The 16646-nt window shown below is 47.0% G+C and overlaps 1 pseudogene; it reads left to right on the forward strand.

The window, feature by feature from the left end:
- The first annotated feature begins 358 nt into the window (after positions 1–358).
- LOC135551678 (sodium-dependent lysophosphatidylcholine symporter 1-B-like) overlaps positions 359–16646 on the forward strand; it is a 48449-nt pseudogene continuing 32161 nt past the window's right edge.

The following is a 16646-nucleotide window of genomic DNA, read 5'->3' on the forward strand; positions in this document are numbered from 1 at the left end:
CACACAAAAAATAATGAAATGAAAGCGCTGCGGGCCAAATTCGGTTGGGGAACTCTGAACCCTGGCCTATTGGAATACATTTCAGTCCACTTCCATTGTTAAAAAGGACTTGAAGCTTCGTGAAAATCATACATTGCAAGAACAATAAAGACGAATAAAGCCTTTTCATTCCTTCCACTTGCCTTCTAATAAACGTACTATAGATATACTAACAACATCTCGAAGGAGTCTGATAATTTCAGTCTTTTCTTTGGACGTCTGGTTGTGGGCGGGGTTGACTGATAGTGAATGGTGGCCTGTTGGAGGGGGGCGGGATCTCACTACTACATCATGAATGACAGCTTCTTCATCGTCACTTTTCTGGTTGTGTGTGGTCTGAACTCAACTCTAAAGGTGCTACTGATTTCTGTTTCAATACGCCGGTTTTACGAACAGATTTGTTTATATAATATTTATTGTTTTTCCAAAGGTTATTTATTCATAAAGTGATGGCAAAAGGAGAAGGAACCGAACAATATTCCAACAATAAATTATTAACGAATAAACCGTTCAACCCAGATGTGGTCAAATTAGCTGTGAAGGTAAGTTTGATTAATTTATAATTGTATCAACAATATTAGCAGCCATTATGTATTCATGAGTATACGTTCTGAACTAAACCGGAGAGGAAGACCGCTTCGATTTAAATAGATTAGCCTAGTTATGTATTGGAACAAGTCTATATAATACGTTTTGTATTGATGATCAATTATATGGCCTATCATTGATTTCCACGGGCTGTTGTGACAGCGGCCACCACGTTTCAATTACATTTTTTTGCTTGGCGTAAAGTGAACACGTAATTCTGTTTTTTTTCTTTTATTTCCTTTATTTATTTTCAAATGATTATCCGGTTCGTAACTATAGCTCTTCTCGTAGTGGTGCTAGCCCTTTCTTTTGATATACATCATTCTTCAAATGGGTCTATAAGAAGTGATCAGACATAACTATGCGGTTGAGGCCATTTAAAAAAAAAAACTAAATTATTATGGCGCTTTTGGGGGTTGGAATAATAAGAATGAATACACGGTGCCAGCGGAGCGTCTCTCGACGTAACTCGCAGCAAGGCGACGTGTCATTTCGCCGGGACTGGAGCTGTGATCTCTTCTGAAATTGGAATGACCCCTTCCAAGCATGTGTATACGTTTGAAATATTTCACTATACCTAGTCATCAACAACATAGGTGTTCACCGAAAGCCCTTTCCGATATGTTATCTCTAATAATCGATCATTTATATGCTTATTGATTGGCAAAAAAAAATGTTATCAGTTTCTGTGTCCCTTTGACATGACCTCACTTCCACTACAGTAAAGAGAGGAACGTAAATGCCGGTAGTCTTCCGGCGATGCCTCAGACAGACAACATAAACGGCACTTTATTTGGTGCTAATTGTTATTAACCTAATAACCAACGGAAGTAGGCCTTATATGATGTCACGAGATGGACTATTTAACTAACCGTGTTACATTTCAGTGACGTCCACAATGGGTCTGCAGTGGGGGATGGAATGTGGCGATGTAAGGGACCATGGTGTATTTTTGGATGGGGACAGTGGGTTGGCTCGTGTTCCATCCTGTCCTGGCTAACTGAATGGGGGGATCTAATGATATACAAGGGGATATTGTATATCATACAAGGGGATATCATTAAGATGATGTGAAGGGTTCTGCATTTTCTCAATGAATTTCACTCCCTCTTCAAGTGTTGGCCCACATGCCAGACAGACACGCTTGATAGTATTTTATAAATTTAACGAGGCAAATCAGTTAAGAGCAAACTCTTATTTACAATGTCGGGCCCACCAGGGAAACTGCATTATTCAGGGGCAGAACGACAGATTTTTACCTCGTCAGCTTAGGGATTCGATCCAGCAACCTTTCAGGTTACTGGCCCAACGCTCTAACCACTAGGCTACCTGCCTCCTCTACACTCTAAACACTAGGCTACCTGCCACCCCTCCACTCTAACCACTAGGCTACCTGCCACCTCTACACTCTAACCACTAGGCTACCTGCCACCTCTACACTCTAAACACTAGGCTACCTGCCACCTCTCCACTCTAAACACTAGGCTACCTGCCACCCCTCCACTCTAACCACTAGGCTACCTGCCACCCCTCCACTCTAACCACTAGGCTACCTGCCACCTCTACACTCTAAACACTAGGCTGCCTGCCGCCCCTCCACTTTAACCACTAGGCTACCTGCCTCCTCTACACTCTAAACACTAGGCTACCTGCCTCCTCTACACTCTAACCACTAGGCTGCCTGCCGCCCCTCCACTCTAACCACTAGGCTACCTGCCACCCCTCCACTCTAACCACTAGGCTACCTGCCTCCTCTACACTCTAAACACTAGCCCCTCCACCCCTCCACTCTAACCACTATGCTACCTGCCGCCCCTCCACTCTAACCACTAGGCTACCTGCCGCCCCTCCACTCTAACCACTAGGCTGCCTGCCGCCCCTCCACTCTAACCACTAGGCTACCTGCCGCCCCTCCACTCTAACCACTAGGCCGCCTGCCGCCCCTCCACTCTAACCACTAGGCCGCCTGCCGCCCTCCACTCTAACCACTAGGCTGCCTGCCACCCCCACTCTAACCACTAGGCTACCTGCCACCCCTCCACTCTAACCACTAGGCTGCCTGCCGCCCTACTCCACTCTAACTCTAACCACTAGTCTACCTGCCGCCCATCCACTCTAACCACTAGGCTACCTGCCACCCCTCCACTCTAACCACTAGGCTACCTGCCTCCTCTACACTCTAACCACTAGGCTGCCTGCCGCCCTCCACTCTAACCACTAGGCTACCTGCCGCCCCCACTCCCTGCCTCTAACCACTAGGCTGCCTGCCGCCCCTCCACTCTAACCACTAGGCCGCCTGCCGCCCCTCCACTCTAACCACTAGGCTACCTGCCGCCTCTACACTCTAACCACTAGGCTACCTACCTCCTCTACACTCTAACCACTAGGCTACCTGCCTCCTCTCCACTCTAACCACTAGGCTGCCTGCCGCCCCTCCACTCTAACCACTAGGCTACCTGCCGCCTCTACACTCTAACCACTAGGCTACCTACCTCCTCTACACTCTAACCACTACGTAGCCCCAATAAGCCTATGTTGGGAAATGCGTCTCACGGGGTTTTGGTTTAAAAAAATACTGAAACCCTGTCCAAAACCACAGGTGTTTGACCTGAACAAAAAAGAATAACTGCGTTAAGTGTTGAGCCAGTTGAGTCAGTCGACCACTCGCCGCAATATGCCTTATACCCCCATGGTTACGTCAGGCTGAAGAGAGAGTCGTGTTTCAGTCAGAACAACGACGTGTCACCTGAAACAAAAGAATGTGTTGGTGCATCAACAGTCTTAAGTAACTCAAGACATTTTGTGTTCACTGGATCGTCTGTTTCAACAGAAAGTACAAACAATAATCGACACGAGAGTCTAAAAGGCAGGCGACGATTTATATTTAGTCCAGAGTTGCTTTAGATCGCACATGTTTTATGGCCTGAGAACTTGGCCTGAACATCTGTCAGGTTTGTCTTTGGTATTGATTTGGGACAAACTCTTAGATGAACACCGGGTACGAAGTGTGTGACTGAGGTCTCTGAGATCTCGTCGTTTAAGGTTCTTCTAAACCAGCCACAGAGAGCCCTTTTCATTGGCTTAGGCAGAGGGTGTGAGTGTGTGCCCCTGATTGCCCATTAGTGATAGACGAGGGGGCTTTCTGTTGGCAAGCCAACATGGCAAAGTTCCATGGGAGGAGGAGGAGGGAATGGGGGGAGGAGCAGAACGGCCCTCATCCTCGCCAAATAGATTGTGACAACCCTGTGAAGGGTCACACTGACCAGTCTGTGGGCCTTGGTTGCGTAATGTTTCCCTGGCAGGAGTGTTTCCCTGGTGGCACCAGTAGTGCCCTACTACCCTATAGGCCCTGGTCTAAAGTAGTGCCCTACTACCCTATAGGCCCTGGTCTAAAGTAGTGCCCTACTACCCTATAGGCCCTGGTCTAAAGTAGTGCCCTACTACCCTATAGGCCCTGGTCTAAAGTAGTGCCCTACTACCCTATAGGCCCTGGTCTAAAGTAGTGCACTACTACCCTATAGGCCCTGGTCTAAAGTAGTGCACTACTACCCTATAGGCCCTGGTCTAAAGTAGTGCCCTACTACCCTATAGGCCCTGGTCTAAAGTAGTGCACTACTACCCTATAGGCCCTGGTCTAAAGTAGTGCCCTACTACCCTATAGGCCCTGGTCTAAAGTAGTGCCCTACTACCCTATAGACCCTGGTCTAAAGTAGTGCCCTACTACCCTATAGGCCCTGGTCTAAAGTAGTGCCCTACTACCCTATAGGCCCTGGTCTAAAGTAGTGCACTACTACCCTATAGGCCCTGGTCTAAAGTAGTGCCCTACTACCCTATAGACCCTGGTCTAAAGTAGTGCCCTAATACCCTATAGACCCTGGTCTAAAGTAGTGCCCTAATACCCTATAGACCCTGGTCTAAAGTAGTGCACTACTACCCTATAGGCCCTGGTCTAAAGTAGTGCCCTACTACCCTATAGACCCTGGTCTAAAGTAGTGCACTACTACCCTATAGGCCCTGGTCTAAAGTAGTGCACTACTACCCTATAGGCCCTGGTCTAAAGTAGTGCACTACTACCCTATAGGCCCTGGTCTAAAGTAGTGCACTACTACCCTATAGGCCCTGGTCTAAAGTAGTGCACTACTACCCTATAGGCCCTGGTCTAAAGTAGTGCACTACTACCCTATAGGCCCTGGTCTAAAGTAGTGCACTACTACCCTATAGACCCTGGTCTAAAGTAGTGCACTACTACCCTATAGGCCCTGGTCTAAAGTAGTGCACTACTACCCTATAGGCCCTGGTCTAAAGTAGTGCACTACTACCCTATAGGCCCTGGTCTAAAGTAGTGCACTACTACCCTATAGGCCCTGGTCTAAAGTAGTGCACTACTACCCTATAGACCCTGGTCTAAAGTAGTGCCCTACTACCCTATAGGCCCTGGTCTAAAGTAGTGCCCTACTACCCTATAGGCCCTGGTCTAAAGTAGTGCCCTACTACCCTATAGGCCCTGGTCTAAAGTAGTGCCCTACTACCCTATAGGCCCTGGTCTAAAGTAGTGCCCTACTACCCTATAGGCCCTGGTCTAAAGTAGTGCCCTACTACCCTATAGACCCTGGTCTAAAGTAGTGCACTACTACCCTATAGGCCCTGGTCTAAAGTAGTGCCCTACTACCCTATAGGCCCTGGTCTAAAGTAGTGCCCTACTACCGTATAGACCCTGGTCTAAAGTAGTGCACTACTACCCTATAGGCCCTGGTCTAAAGTAGTGCACTACTACCCTATAGGCCCTGGTTTAAAGTAGTTCCCTACTACCCTATAGGCCCTGGTCTAAAGTAGTGCCCTACTACCCTATAGACCCTGGTCTAAAGTAGTGCACTACTACCCTATAGGCCCTGGTCTAAAGTAGTGCCCTACTACCCTATAGACCCTGGTCTAAAGTAGTGCCCTACTACCCTATAGGCCCTGGTCTAAAGTAGTGCACTACTACCCTATAGGCCCTGGTCTAAAGTAGTGCCCTACTACCCTATAGACCCTGGTCTAAAGTAGTGCACTACTACCCTATAGGCCCTGGTCTAAAGTAGTGCACTACTACCCTATAGGCCCTGGTCTAAAGTAGTGCCCTACTACCCTATAGGCCCTGGTCTAAAGTAGTGCCCTACTACCCTATAGACCCTGGTCTAAAGTAGTGCACTACTACCCTATAGGCCCTGGTCTAAAGTAGTGCACTACTACCCTATAGACCCTGGTCTAAAGTAGTGCACTACTACCCTATAGGTCCTAGTCTAAAGTAGTGCACTACTACCCTATAGGTCCTAGTCTAAAGTAGTGTACTACTACCCTATAGACCCTGGTCTAAAGTAGTGCACTACTACCCTATAGGCCCTGGTCTAAAGTAGTGCCCAACTACCCTATAGGCCCTGGTCTAAAGTAGTGCACTACTACCCTATAGACCCTGGTCTAAAGTAGTGCCCTACGACCCTATAGACCCTGGTCTAAAGTAGTGCCCTACTACCCTATAGACCCTGGTCTAAAGTAGTGCCCTACTACCCTATAGACCCTGGTCTAAAGTAGTGCCCAACTACCCTATAGACCCTGGTCTAAAGTAGTGCACTACCACCCTATAGGCCCTGGTCTAAAGTAGTGCACTACTACCCTATAGACCCTGGTCTAAATTAGTGCACTGCCACCCTATAGACCCTGGTCTAAAGTAGTGCACTACCACCCTATAGGCCCTGGTCTAAAGTAGTGCACTACTACCCTATAGGCCCTGGTCTAAAGTAGTGCCCTACTACCCTATAGGCCCTGGTCTAAAGTAGTGCCCTACTACCCTATAGGCCCTGGTCTAAAGTAGTGCACTACTACCCTATTGGTCCTGGTCTAAAGTAGTGCCCTACTACCCTATAGGCCCTGGTCCAAAGTAGTGCACTACTACCCTATAGGCCCTGGTCTAAAGTAGTGCACTACCACCCTATAGGCCCTGGTCTAAAGTAGTGCACTACCACCCTATAGGCCCTGGTCTAAAGTAGTGCACTACCACCCTATAGACCCTGGTCTAAAGTAGTGCACTATATAGGGAAAGGGTACCATTTGGGAAGTAGCCTGGGTGATTGGTATCGATGTGGGAAATGCCCAAGTCTACAACCTGTGTGGGTAGAGACAGAATAATTAGGCCTCTGGGTTCTGTTCACACTGTTGAAGTGAGTCGGTCTATCATGACAAAAACGCCTCTCCTGTCCCAGACTCCCAGCGCTGGTGCTCACGTTACTGTGGGTGAATTCTGTAGACAGATAACTCTCCTCCCAGCTGAATTTAGAGACCCACACACTGGGTTCTCTCAATTGGACCTGTTGATCAGCCAAACAGAACTTTGTATCATACGATTGTTCTTTGGTCTTTTGAGAGGAAAGAGGAGAGATGTGAGAGAGAGAGAGAGAGAGAGAGAGGCTGTGAGAGAGAGAGTGACTGGGGAGAGAGCGAGAGAGTGACTGGAGAGGGGGAGAGTGACTGGAGAGAGAGAGAGAGACTGGAGAGAGAGAGAGAGTGACTGGAGAGAGAGAGAGAGAGAGAGAGAGACTGGAGAGAGAGAGAGAGACTGGAGAGAGAGAGAGAGAGAGAGAGAGAGACTGGGGAGGAAGAGAGAGACTGGAGAGGAAGAGAGAGACTGGAGAGAGAGAGAGACTGGAGAGGAAGAGAGAGACTGGAGAGAGAGAGAGAGAGACTGGAGAAAGACTGGAGAGAGAGCCTGGAGAGAGAGAGAGAGAGACTGGAGAGAGACTGGAGAGAGAGAGAGAGAGAGAGAGAGAGAGAGAGAGAGACCAGGGAGAGAGAGAGACCAGGGAGGGAGAGAGAGAGAGACCAGGGAGAGAGAGAGAGAGAGACCAGGGAGAGAGAGAGAGACCGGAGAGAGAGAGAGAGAGAGACTGGAGAGAGAGAGAGACTGGAGAGAGAGAGACTGGAGAGAGAGACTGGAGAGAGAGAGACTGGAGAGAGAGAGACTGGAGAGAGAGAGAGAGAGAGACTGGAGAGAGAGAGAGAGAGACTGGAGAGAGAGAGAGACTGGAGAGAGAGAGACTGGAGAGAGAGACTGGAGAGGGAGAGAGAGACTGGAGAGAGACTGGAGAGAGAGAGAGACTGGAGAAAGAGAGAAAGACTGGAGAGAGATATAGAGACTGGAGAGAGAGAGACTGGAGGGAGAGAGACTGGAGGGAGAGCGACTGGAGGGAGAGCGACTGGAGAGAGAGAGAGAGAGAGAGAGAGAGAGAATAGAGAGAGAATAGAGAGAGAGAGACCAGGGAGAGAGAGAGAGACCAGGGAGGGAGAGAGAGAGAGAGACCAGGGAGGGAGAGAGAGAGAGACCAGGGAGAGAGAGAGAGAGAGAGACCAGGGAGAGAGAGAGAGACTGGAGAGAGAGAGACTGGAGAGAGAGAGACTGGAGAGAGAGACTGGAGAGAGAGACTGGAGGGAGAGAGACTGGAGAGAGAGAGACTGGAGAGAGAGAGACTGGAGAGAGAGACTGGAGAGAGAGAGAGACTGGAGGGAGAGAGACTGGAGAGAGAGACTGGAGAGAGAGAGACTGGAGAGAGAGACTGGAGGGAGAGAGACTGGAGAGAGAGAGACTGGAGAGAGAGAGACTGGAGGGAGAGAGACTGGAGGGAGAGCGACTGGAGGGAGAGCGACTGGAGGGAGAGCGACTGGAGGGAGAGCGACTGGAGAGAGAGCGACTGGAGAGAGAGAGACTGGAGAGAGAGACTGGAGAGAGAGACTGGAGAGAGAGAGACTGGAGAGAGAGAGACTGGAGAGAGAGAGAGTGACTGGAGAGAGAGAGACTGGAGACAGAAAGACTGGAGAGAGAGACTGGAGAGAGAGACAGACTGGAGGGAGAGTGACTGGAGAGAGAGAGACTGGAGAGAGAGAGAGACTGGAGAGAGGGAGAGACTGGAGGGAGAGAGACTGGAGGGAGAGCGACTGGAGGGAGAGAGACTGGAGGGAGAGCGACTGGAGGGAGAGCGACTGGAGAGAGAGAGACTGGAGAGAGAGAGACTGGAGAGAGAGACTGGAGAGAGAGAGACTGGAGAGAGAGACTGGAGAGAGAGAGACTGGAGAGAGGGAGAGACTGGAGGGAGAGAGACTGGAGGGAGAGCGACTGGAGAGAGAGAGAGACTAGAGAGAGAGAGACTGGAGAGAGAGCGCGCTAGGTTAATGTGTGTCATCTCACGCTACATTTTTCAGGTTGCACATTGTCCAGTTGTTTATATATGGTCTTTAGACCTGGTCTAAAGTACTGCACTACCACCCTATAGACCCTGGTCTAAAGTAGTGCACTACTATCCTATAGGCCCTGGTCTAAAGTACTGCACTACTACCCTATAGACCCTGGTCTAAAGTAGTGCACTACTACCCTATAGGCCCTGGTCTAAAGTAGTGCCCTACTACCCTATAAGCCCTGGTCTAAAGCAAAGCAAAGCCTAATCCTTCAATGAGTATTCCTCCACCCGTTTGTGTTGCCTAACGATGTAAAAAAAAAAGAGTAAACTTGTCGTTTAACGAACGAACCCCTCCTTTTGTCTCTCTTTCTCAGCGCGAACAGAAGAACAGATTGTCCATATGCAACAAGCTGTGCTACGCGGTGGGAGGAGCGCCCTATCAGATCACAGGCTGTGCTCTCGGCTTCTTCCTCCAGATATACCTGTTGGACGTGGCCCAGGTGATTCATCAGTCCCCTGGGGGGGGGGGGGCTTTCACTATTCACAGTAGATATTCATTCACTATTCACAGTAGATATTCATTCACTATTCACAGTAGATATTCATTCACTATTCATAGTAGATATTCATTCACTATTCACATAGTATATATTCATTCACTATTCACATAGTATATATTCATTCACTATTCATATAGTATATATTCATTCACTATTCATATAGTATATATTCATTCACTATTCATATAGTATATATTCATTCACTATTCATATAGTATATATTCATTCACTATTCATATAGTATATATTATTCACTATTCATATAGTATATATTCATTCACTATTCACATAGTATATATTCATTCACTATTCACATAGTATATATTCATTCACTATTCACATAGTATATATTCATTCACTATTCACATAGTATATATTCATTCACTATTCACATAGTATATATTCATTCACTATTCACATAGTATATATTCATTCACTATTCACATAGTATATATTCATTCACTATTCACATAGTATATATTCATTCACTATTCACATAGTATATATTCATTCACTATTCACATAGTATATATTCATTCACTATTCACATAGTATATATTCATTCACTATTCACATAGTATATATTCATTCACTATTCACATAGTATATATTCATTCACTATTCATATAGTATATATTCATTCACTATTCATATAGTATATATTCATTCACTATTCACATAGTATATATTCATTCACTATTCATATAGTATATATTCATTCACTATTCACACAGTATATATTCATTCACTATTCATATAGTATATATTCATTCACTATTCACATAGTATATATTCATTCACTATTCACATAGTATATATTCATTCACTATTCACATAGTATATATTCATTCACTATTCACATAGTATATATTCATTCACTATTCATATAGTATATATTCATTCACTATTCACATAGTATATATTCATTCACTATTCACATAGTATATATTCATTCACTATTCACATAGTATATATTCATTCACTATTCACATAGTATATATTCATTCACTATATATACATAGTATATATTCATTCACTATTCACATAGTATATATTCATTCACTATTCACATAGTATATATTCATTCACTATTCACATAGTATATATTCATTCACTATTCACATAGTATATATTCATTCACTATTCACATAGTATATATTCATTCACTATTCACATAGTATATATTCATTCACTATTCATATAGTATATATTTTTTATTTATAAACATTTTTGTTGGATATTCTGAATACAAGTTTTTATTTATTATTATTATTATTATAATTATAAAATTATGATTATTTTTTAACTTCTGTTTTTTTAACCTGAGCGCTGCGTGAGTGAGAGGCTGTGAAGGTGAGGACAGATGATCATTCAGACCCTGGTTCGATTCCAGGCTGTATCACAACCGGCCGTGATTGGGAGTCCCATAGGGAGGCGAACAATTGACCCAGCGTCGTCCGGGTTAGGGTTTGGCAGGGATAGGCCATCAATTTATAATTTGTTTATGATATAAAGGTTAAATAAAACCATAAAGACCGGGGGAGAGAGATTCATTAACCGAGGCAGCTCGGCTACTAGACTAAATATCTTGTCTTCGGCCACCATGTTATTCATCATCTCATATAAAAGTGGTCCGTCTTGACTGGAGTAGCCTAGAGCAGCTAGCAAAGCTTAGGTAAACGAGGCAACATGCTGAACCCCATTCAGATAAAACAACTGTCTACCTGTTGGGGTGTTTCTTGTAGCGTACTCCTTCTCATTTCGCAAAATTTTAAATTCTGTGATTTAAAATGATTTTTTATTTTATTCCATCTATCATTGCTTTAGTGAACTCTCCTTCCATTTGCTACCACATTGGCTGGCTGCTTTGATTGGTCAACATAAACAACAAGCTACGTACGTGAAGGCTACCGGCCGTTTTATGGGTTCGCACGTCATACAAAAAAACCCATTGACCCTTCGCCCACCACCCCTCAATAACTCACAGATCTGAAAGTAGACCTACTTGTCAAAAGATGTATGGAGAACACAGTGCTGCATGTCCTTCTAGCTTGACCTGCAGTATGTAGGCTGACATCTATCATGCGGCTGTACATTAGACCCCCTCCCTCCCTCCCTCCCTCCCTCCCTCCCTCCCTCCCTCCCTCCCTCCCTCCCTCCCCTCCCTCCCTCCCTCCCTCCCCCTCCCTCCCTCCCTCCCTCCCTCCCCTCCTCTCCCTCCCCCTCCCCTCTGTCCCTCCCTCCCTCCCCTCTGTCCCTCCCTCCCTCCTCTCTGTCCCTCCCTCCCTCCCCTCTGTCCCTCCCTCCCTCCCTCGCTCCCTCCCCTCTGTCCCTCCCTTCCTCCCTCCCCTCTGTCCCTCCGTCCCTCCCTCCCCTCCGTCCCTCCGTCCCTCCCTCCCTCCCCTCTGTCCCTCCCCTCCCTCCCTCCCTCCCCCTCCCTCCCCCTCTGTCCCTCCGTCCCCTCCCTCCCCTCCGTCCCCTCCCTCCCCCTCCGTCCCTCCCCTCCCTCCCCTCCGTCCCTCCCTCCCTCCCCTCTGTCCCTCCCTCCCTCCCTCCCCTCCCTCCCCTCCGTCCCTCACCCTCCCTCCAAGGACGGTGTGGTCGTGAGGCAGATTGACGTATGTCAGTAGTCTTTTGTCTTGGAACTGAGTGTTTTCCCCCTTCTTCTCCTGTTTTTAGATAGGCTAGCTGCAAATTCAAAATTGGCCATGTTGTGAAAGTTCCTGAAACCCCCCCAAAAACGTGCTTTTTGGTCTTAATTTTAGGTTAGGCGTTTAGCAGTGTGTTTTTTTTTAAAGGTTTGTGGCTGTGCCAACTAGTGACCACTGCAGAGCTGCCAACAGAACAACATTCATAATGAAACGCTAACCTGTGACCGCTAGCCAGGGCCGCTCGCCAACAATGGAGACTCTGACTGACTGAAGACGAAAATCTGCATCTCCAAATGCCACCTTATTCCCTCATCTAGTGCACTACTTTAGACCAGGGCCCATAGTGCACTACTTTAGACCAGGGCCCATAGTGCACTACTTTAGACCAGGGCCCATAGTGCACTACTTTAGACCAGGGCCCATAGTGCACTACTTTAGACCAGGGCCCATAGTGCACTACTTTAGACCAGGGCCCATAGTGCACTACTTTAGACCAGGGCCCATAGTGCACTACTTTAGACCAGGGCCCATAGTGCACTACTTTAGACCAGGGCCCATAGTGCACTACTTTAGACCAGGGCCCATAGTGCACTACTTTAGACCAGGGCCCATAGTGCACTACTTTAGACCAGGGCCCATAGTGCACTACTTTAGACCAGGGCCCATAGTGCACTACTTTAGACCAGGGCCCATAGTGCACTACTTTAGACCAGGGCCCATAGTGCACTACTTTAGACCAGGGCCCATAGTGCACTACTTTAGACCAGGGCCCATAGTGCACTACTTTAGACCAGGGCCCATAGGGAGAACCTTAGGACTCTGGTCTGGAGTAGTGCACTAGATGGGGAATATTCTAGCTGTTTTTCTTCATTTTCATGCATCCACCCATCCATAACTCTAACCCTTCTCTCTGTCTCTCTCTCTCTCTTCTCCCTCTCTTTCTCCTCTCTCCTCTCTCTCTCTCTCTCTCTCTCTCCTCTCTCTCTCTCTCACCCATCCATAACTCTAACCCTTCTCTCTCTCTCTCGTTCTCTCTCTCTCTCTCTCTCTCTCTCTCTCTCTCTCTCTCGCTCTCTCTCTCTCGTACTCTCCCTCTCTCTCTCTCTCTGTCGGTCTCTCTCTCGTACTCTCTCTCTCTGTCTCTCTTCTCTCTCTCTCTCACTCATCCATAACTAACCCTTCTCTCTCTCTCGTGCTCTCTCTCTCTCTCGTACTCTCCCTCTCTCTCTCGCTCTCTCTCTCTCTCGTACTCTCTCTCTCTGTCTCTCTTCTCTCTCTGTCTCCTCTCCCCTCTCCCTCTCTCTCTCTCTCTCTCTCTCTCTCTGTCTCTGTCGGTCTCTCTCTCTCGTACTCTCTCTCTCTCTCTCTCTCTGTCGGTCTCTCTCTCTCGTACTCTCCCTCGTACTCTCTCTCCCTCTCTCTCCCTCTCTCTGCCTCTCCCTCTCTCTGCCTCTCCCTCTCTCTGCCTCTCCCTCTCTCTCCCTCTCTCTCCCTCTCTCTGCCTCTCTCTCTCTCTCTCTCTCTGCCTTTCTCTCTCTCTGTCGGTCTCTCTCTCTCTCTGTCGGTCTCTCTGCCTTTCTCTCTCTCTCTGTCGGTCTCTCTCTCTCTCTCTCTCTCTCTCTCTGTCGGTCTCCCTCTCTCTCCCTCTCTCTCTCTCTGTCGGTCTCTCCCTCTCTCCCTCTCTCTCTCTCTCTCTCTGCCTTTCTCTCTCTCTCTGTCGGTCTCTCTCTCTCTCTCTCTCTCTCTGTCGGTCTCTCTGCCTTTCTCTCTCTCTCTGTCGGTCTCTCTCTCTCTCTCTCTCTCTCTCTCTCTGTCGGTCTCTCTCTCTCTCTCTCTCTGTCGGTCTCTCCCTCTCTCCCTCTCTCTCTCTCTCTCTCTCTCTCTCTCTCTCTCTGTCGGTCTCTCTCTCTCTCTCTCCTCTCTAGTTGGACCCGTTCTATGCGTCGATCATCCTGTTTGTGGGGAGGGCCTGGGACGCTATAACGGATCCCACCATAGGCTTCCTGGTCTCCCGCTCTCCCTGGACACGCTTCGGACGCATGTTGCCATGGTACGGCCACTTTACTGGTTCCCATATCTGTCAATCAAATTGTAGGTGGACAGATTTGTTTACAAAACTGGTATTTCTCTCGTCCTTTTCGACTGCTTTTCTGAAAATGATCAGAATAATGGTCCCGGAGATAAACACAAGGAACGGGGGATTCAGGGGGAGTTGGTTTAGAATTCCTTCTCTTCTGTTGCGTTAACTAAATGCAACCTTGGATTGGCATCGGAAAATACATATAAATATAATTCAAATATTCTACAATCCCCCTTTCTGTTATTTTCCTGTTAGGATGTGACATGACATTTTTGGTGTCTGTGTCTTCAGGAGTTTTATTTTTTAAAGGGCAAAGCTGTACTTGGTGGCATCCGGAAGGTTCCCATTAGTCCCCCAGTCATAGAAGACCCCCATAGAGTCGGAAGACCGTGGCCTCTCGGAAATCTAATTAGCAAAATAATAACAATTGTCAGTCGGACCTCAGACTGAGACGAAAATTATGACCCTAAGCACATAGCCAGTCCTGCGTTGTCTTGGCTTCGGGACAACTCTCTGAATGTTATTTCATTATGTCACTATTCTACAATGTAGAAAATAGTCCAAATAAAAGCCCTTGATTGAGTAGGTGTGTCCAAACGTCAAACGATGCAATGGAATTTAGCAGGCTGCAGCTTGGAGATTCAGGCAGGCTGCAGCTTGGAGATTCAGGCAGGATGCAGCTTGGTAATCTGTTTCTGAAGTATTCTGAGAGGAGCGAGAGGAAGAATGGAGGATTAAAGATTCACGTTCAGTCAGTCAAGATGTGTTTTTGAGGTGTTGACAGCATCTGTGCCCTTATACTTTGACTGAGAGGAAAAAAAGGATTGGAGGGTTAGAGGAGCGACGACTGTAGTCAAACGAGTCTTTGGTTCAGAACAAGCATGAATCTTGAGGTGACATGCTAAATTGGTGCCTAGGGGCTGGGAGGAAGAGCGACCGAGAGGGAGGGAGGAAGGGAAGGGGGGGGAGGCACTCCAGTCTCTTCATAGTGTTTGGGATGGTAGGAGAGCTCTGAATGGCTGAAACTGGTGGTGTGTTGTGGGCTGGACCAATAAGAGAGGTCTGTATAGAATTTTTTTTAAAGGTAGCTGAGGATTCTGAAGGGGGTTACTGCAGTTCAACAGATGTGGAGAAGCGAGAGAGGAAATGACGAGTCCAAGGCATGAGCACTGTGTCAAAGACTTCCAGTGTAACTGCGACTACGGGGCCGAACGACTCTTCCCAGAGGGCTCCGCATCTTAGATTTGATTTTTGATTTTTTCCCAAATCCGAGTCACCAGCAGGATTATACGCGTCCAGTTCTGATGTTTCCTAACACCTAATAGCTTTTAATAACTAGACCTACACTGCTGTGTAAAATTAATTTACTCGAAGTCCTAGTTTTAAAAAAAAATTAAAAAAAATAAACATAAATTGCGTGCTCTTATCTATTTAAAAAATAATAATTGTTTCACCGTTTAGCGTCAAGTAGGTCACTTCAGCACCGTCAACGGCACTTTTTAAGAAACTCCCATGTTTCCACTTCTCTTGCCAGCTATGCTTTTTAAATTTGTAATTTTAACTAATCCAAAAACTGTATATAATGCCATAATTTGATAGTCACTGAATAGGCAGGAAGAATGACTTGGAAACCACGTTGGATTTTCCTACTACTGTGTTTGCATACAAGTCGCCACCCACATGACACCATACTTATACTGCTCTGTTATCATAATTACCAGAGGTCATACATGTCTGTAGAACTTCTCTCTCTCTCTCTCTCTCTCTCTACACCTCTCTCTCTCTCTCTCTCTGCACCTCTCTCTCTCTCTCTACACCTCTCTCTACAGCTCTCTCTCTCTCTACACCTCTCTCTCTACACCTCTCTCTCTCACCTCTCTCTCTCTACACCTCTCTCTCTCTCTCTCTACACCTCTCTCTCTCTACACCTCTCTCTCTCTCTCTCTACACCTCTCTCTCTCTACACCTCTCTCTCTCTACACCTCTCTCTCTCTCTCTACACCTCTCTCTCTCTCTCACCTCTCTCTCTCTACACCTCTCTCTCTCTCCACCTCTCTCTCTCTACACCTCTCTCTCTCTACACCTCTCTCTCTCTCTCTACACCTCTCTCTCTCTACACCTCTCTCTCTACACCTCTCTCTCTCTACACCTCTCTCCCTCTCTCTCTCTACACCTCTCTCTCTCTCACCTCTCTCTCTCTACACCTCTCTACACCTCTCTCTCTCTACACCTCTCTCTACACCTCTCTACACCTCTCTCTCTCTACACCTCTCTCTCTCTACACCTCTTTCTCTCTCCACCTCTTTCTCTCTCTACACCTCTCTTTCTCTCTCTCTCTACACCTCTCTCTCCACATCTCTCTCTCTACCCCTCTCTCTCTCTACCCCTCTCTCTCTCTACCCCTCTCTCTCTCTCTCTCTGCTTCTATCAAAACAAGCTAAACAACCTTCCCTTTTATTAAGATGTGCATGCCGCTGCAAGTGTTTGCGAAGCCAACACCTAATAGCTATTTGACTTTTAAATAAAC

The sequence above is a fragment of the Oncorhynchus masou genome, chromosome 13, assembly GCF_036934945.1.
Source record: "Oncorhynchus masou masou isolate Uvic2021 chromosome 13, UVic_Omas_1.1, whole genome shotgun sequence".
NCBI classification, from domain to species: domain Eukaryota; kingdom Metazoa; phylum Chordata; class Actinopteri; order Salmoniformes; family Salmonidae; genus Oncorhynchus; species Oncorhynchus masou.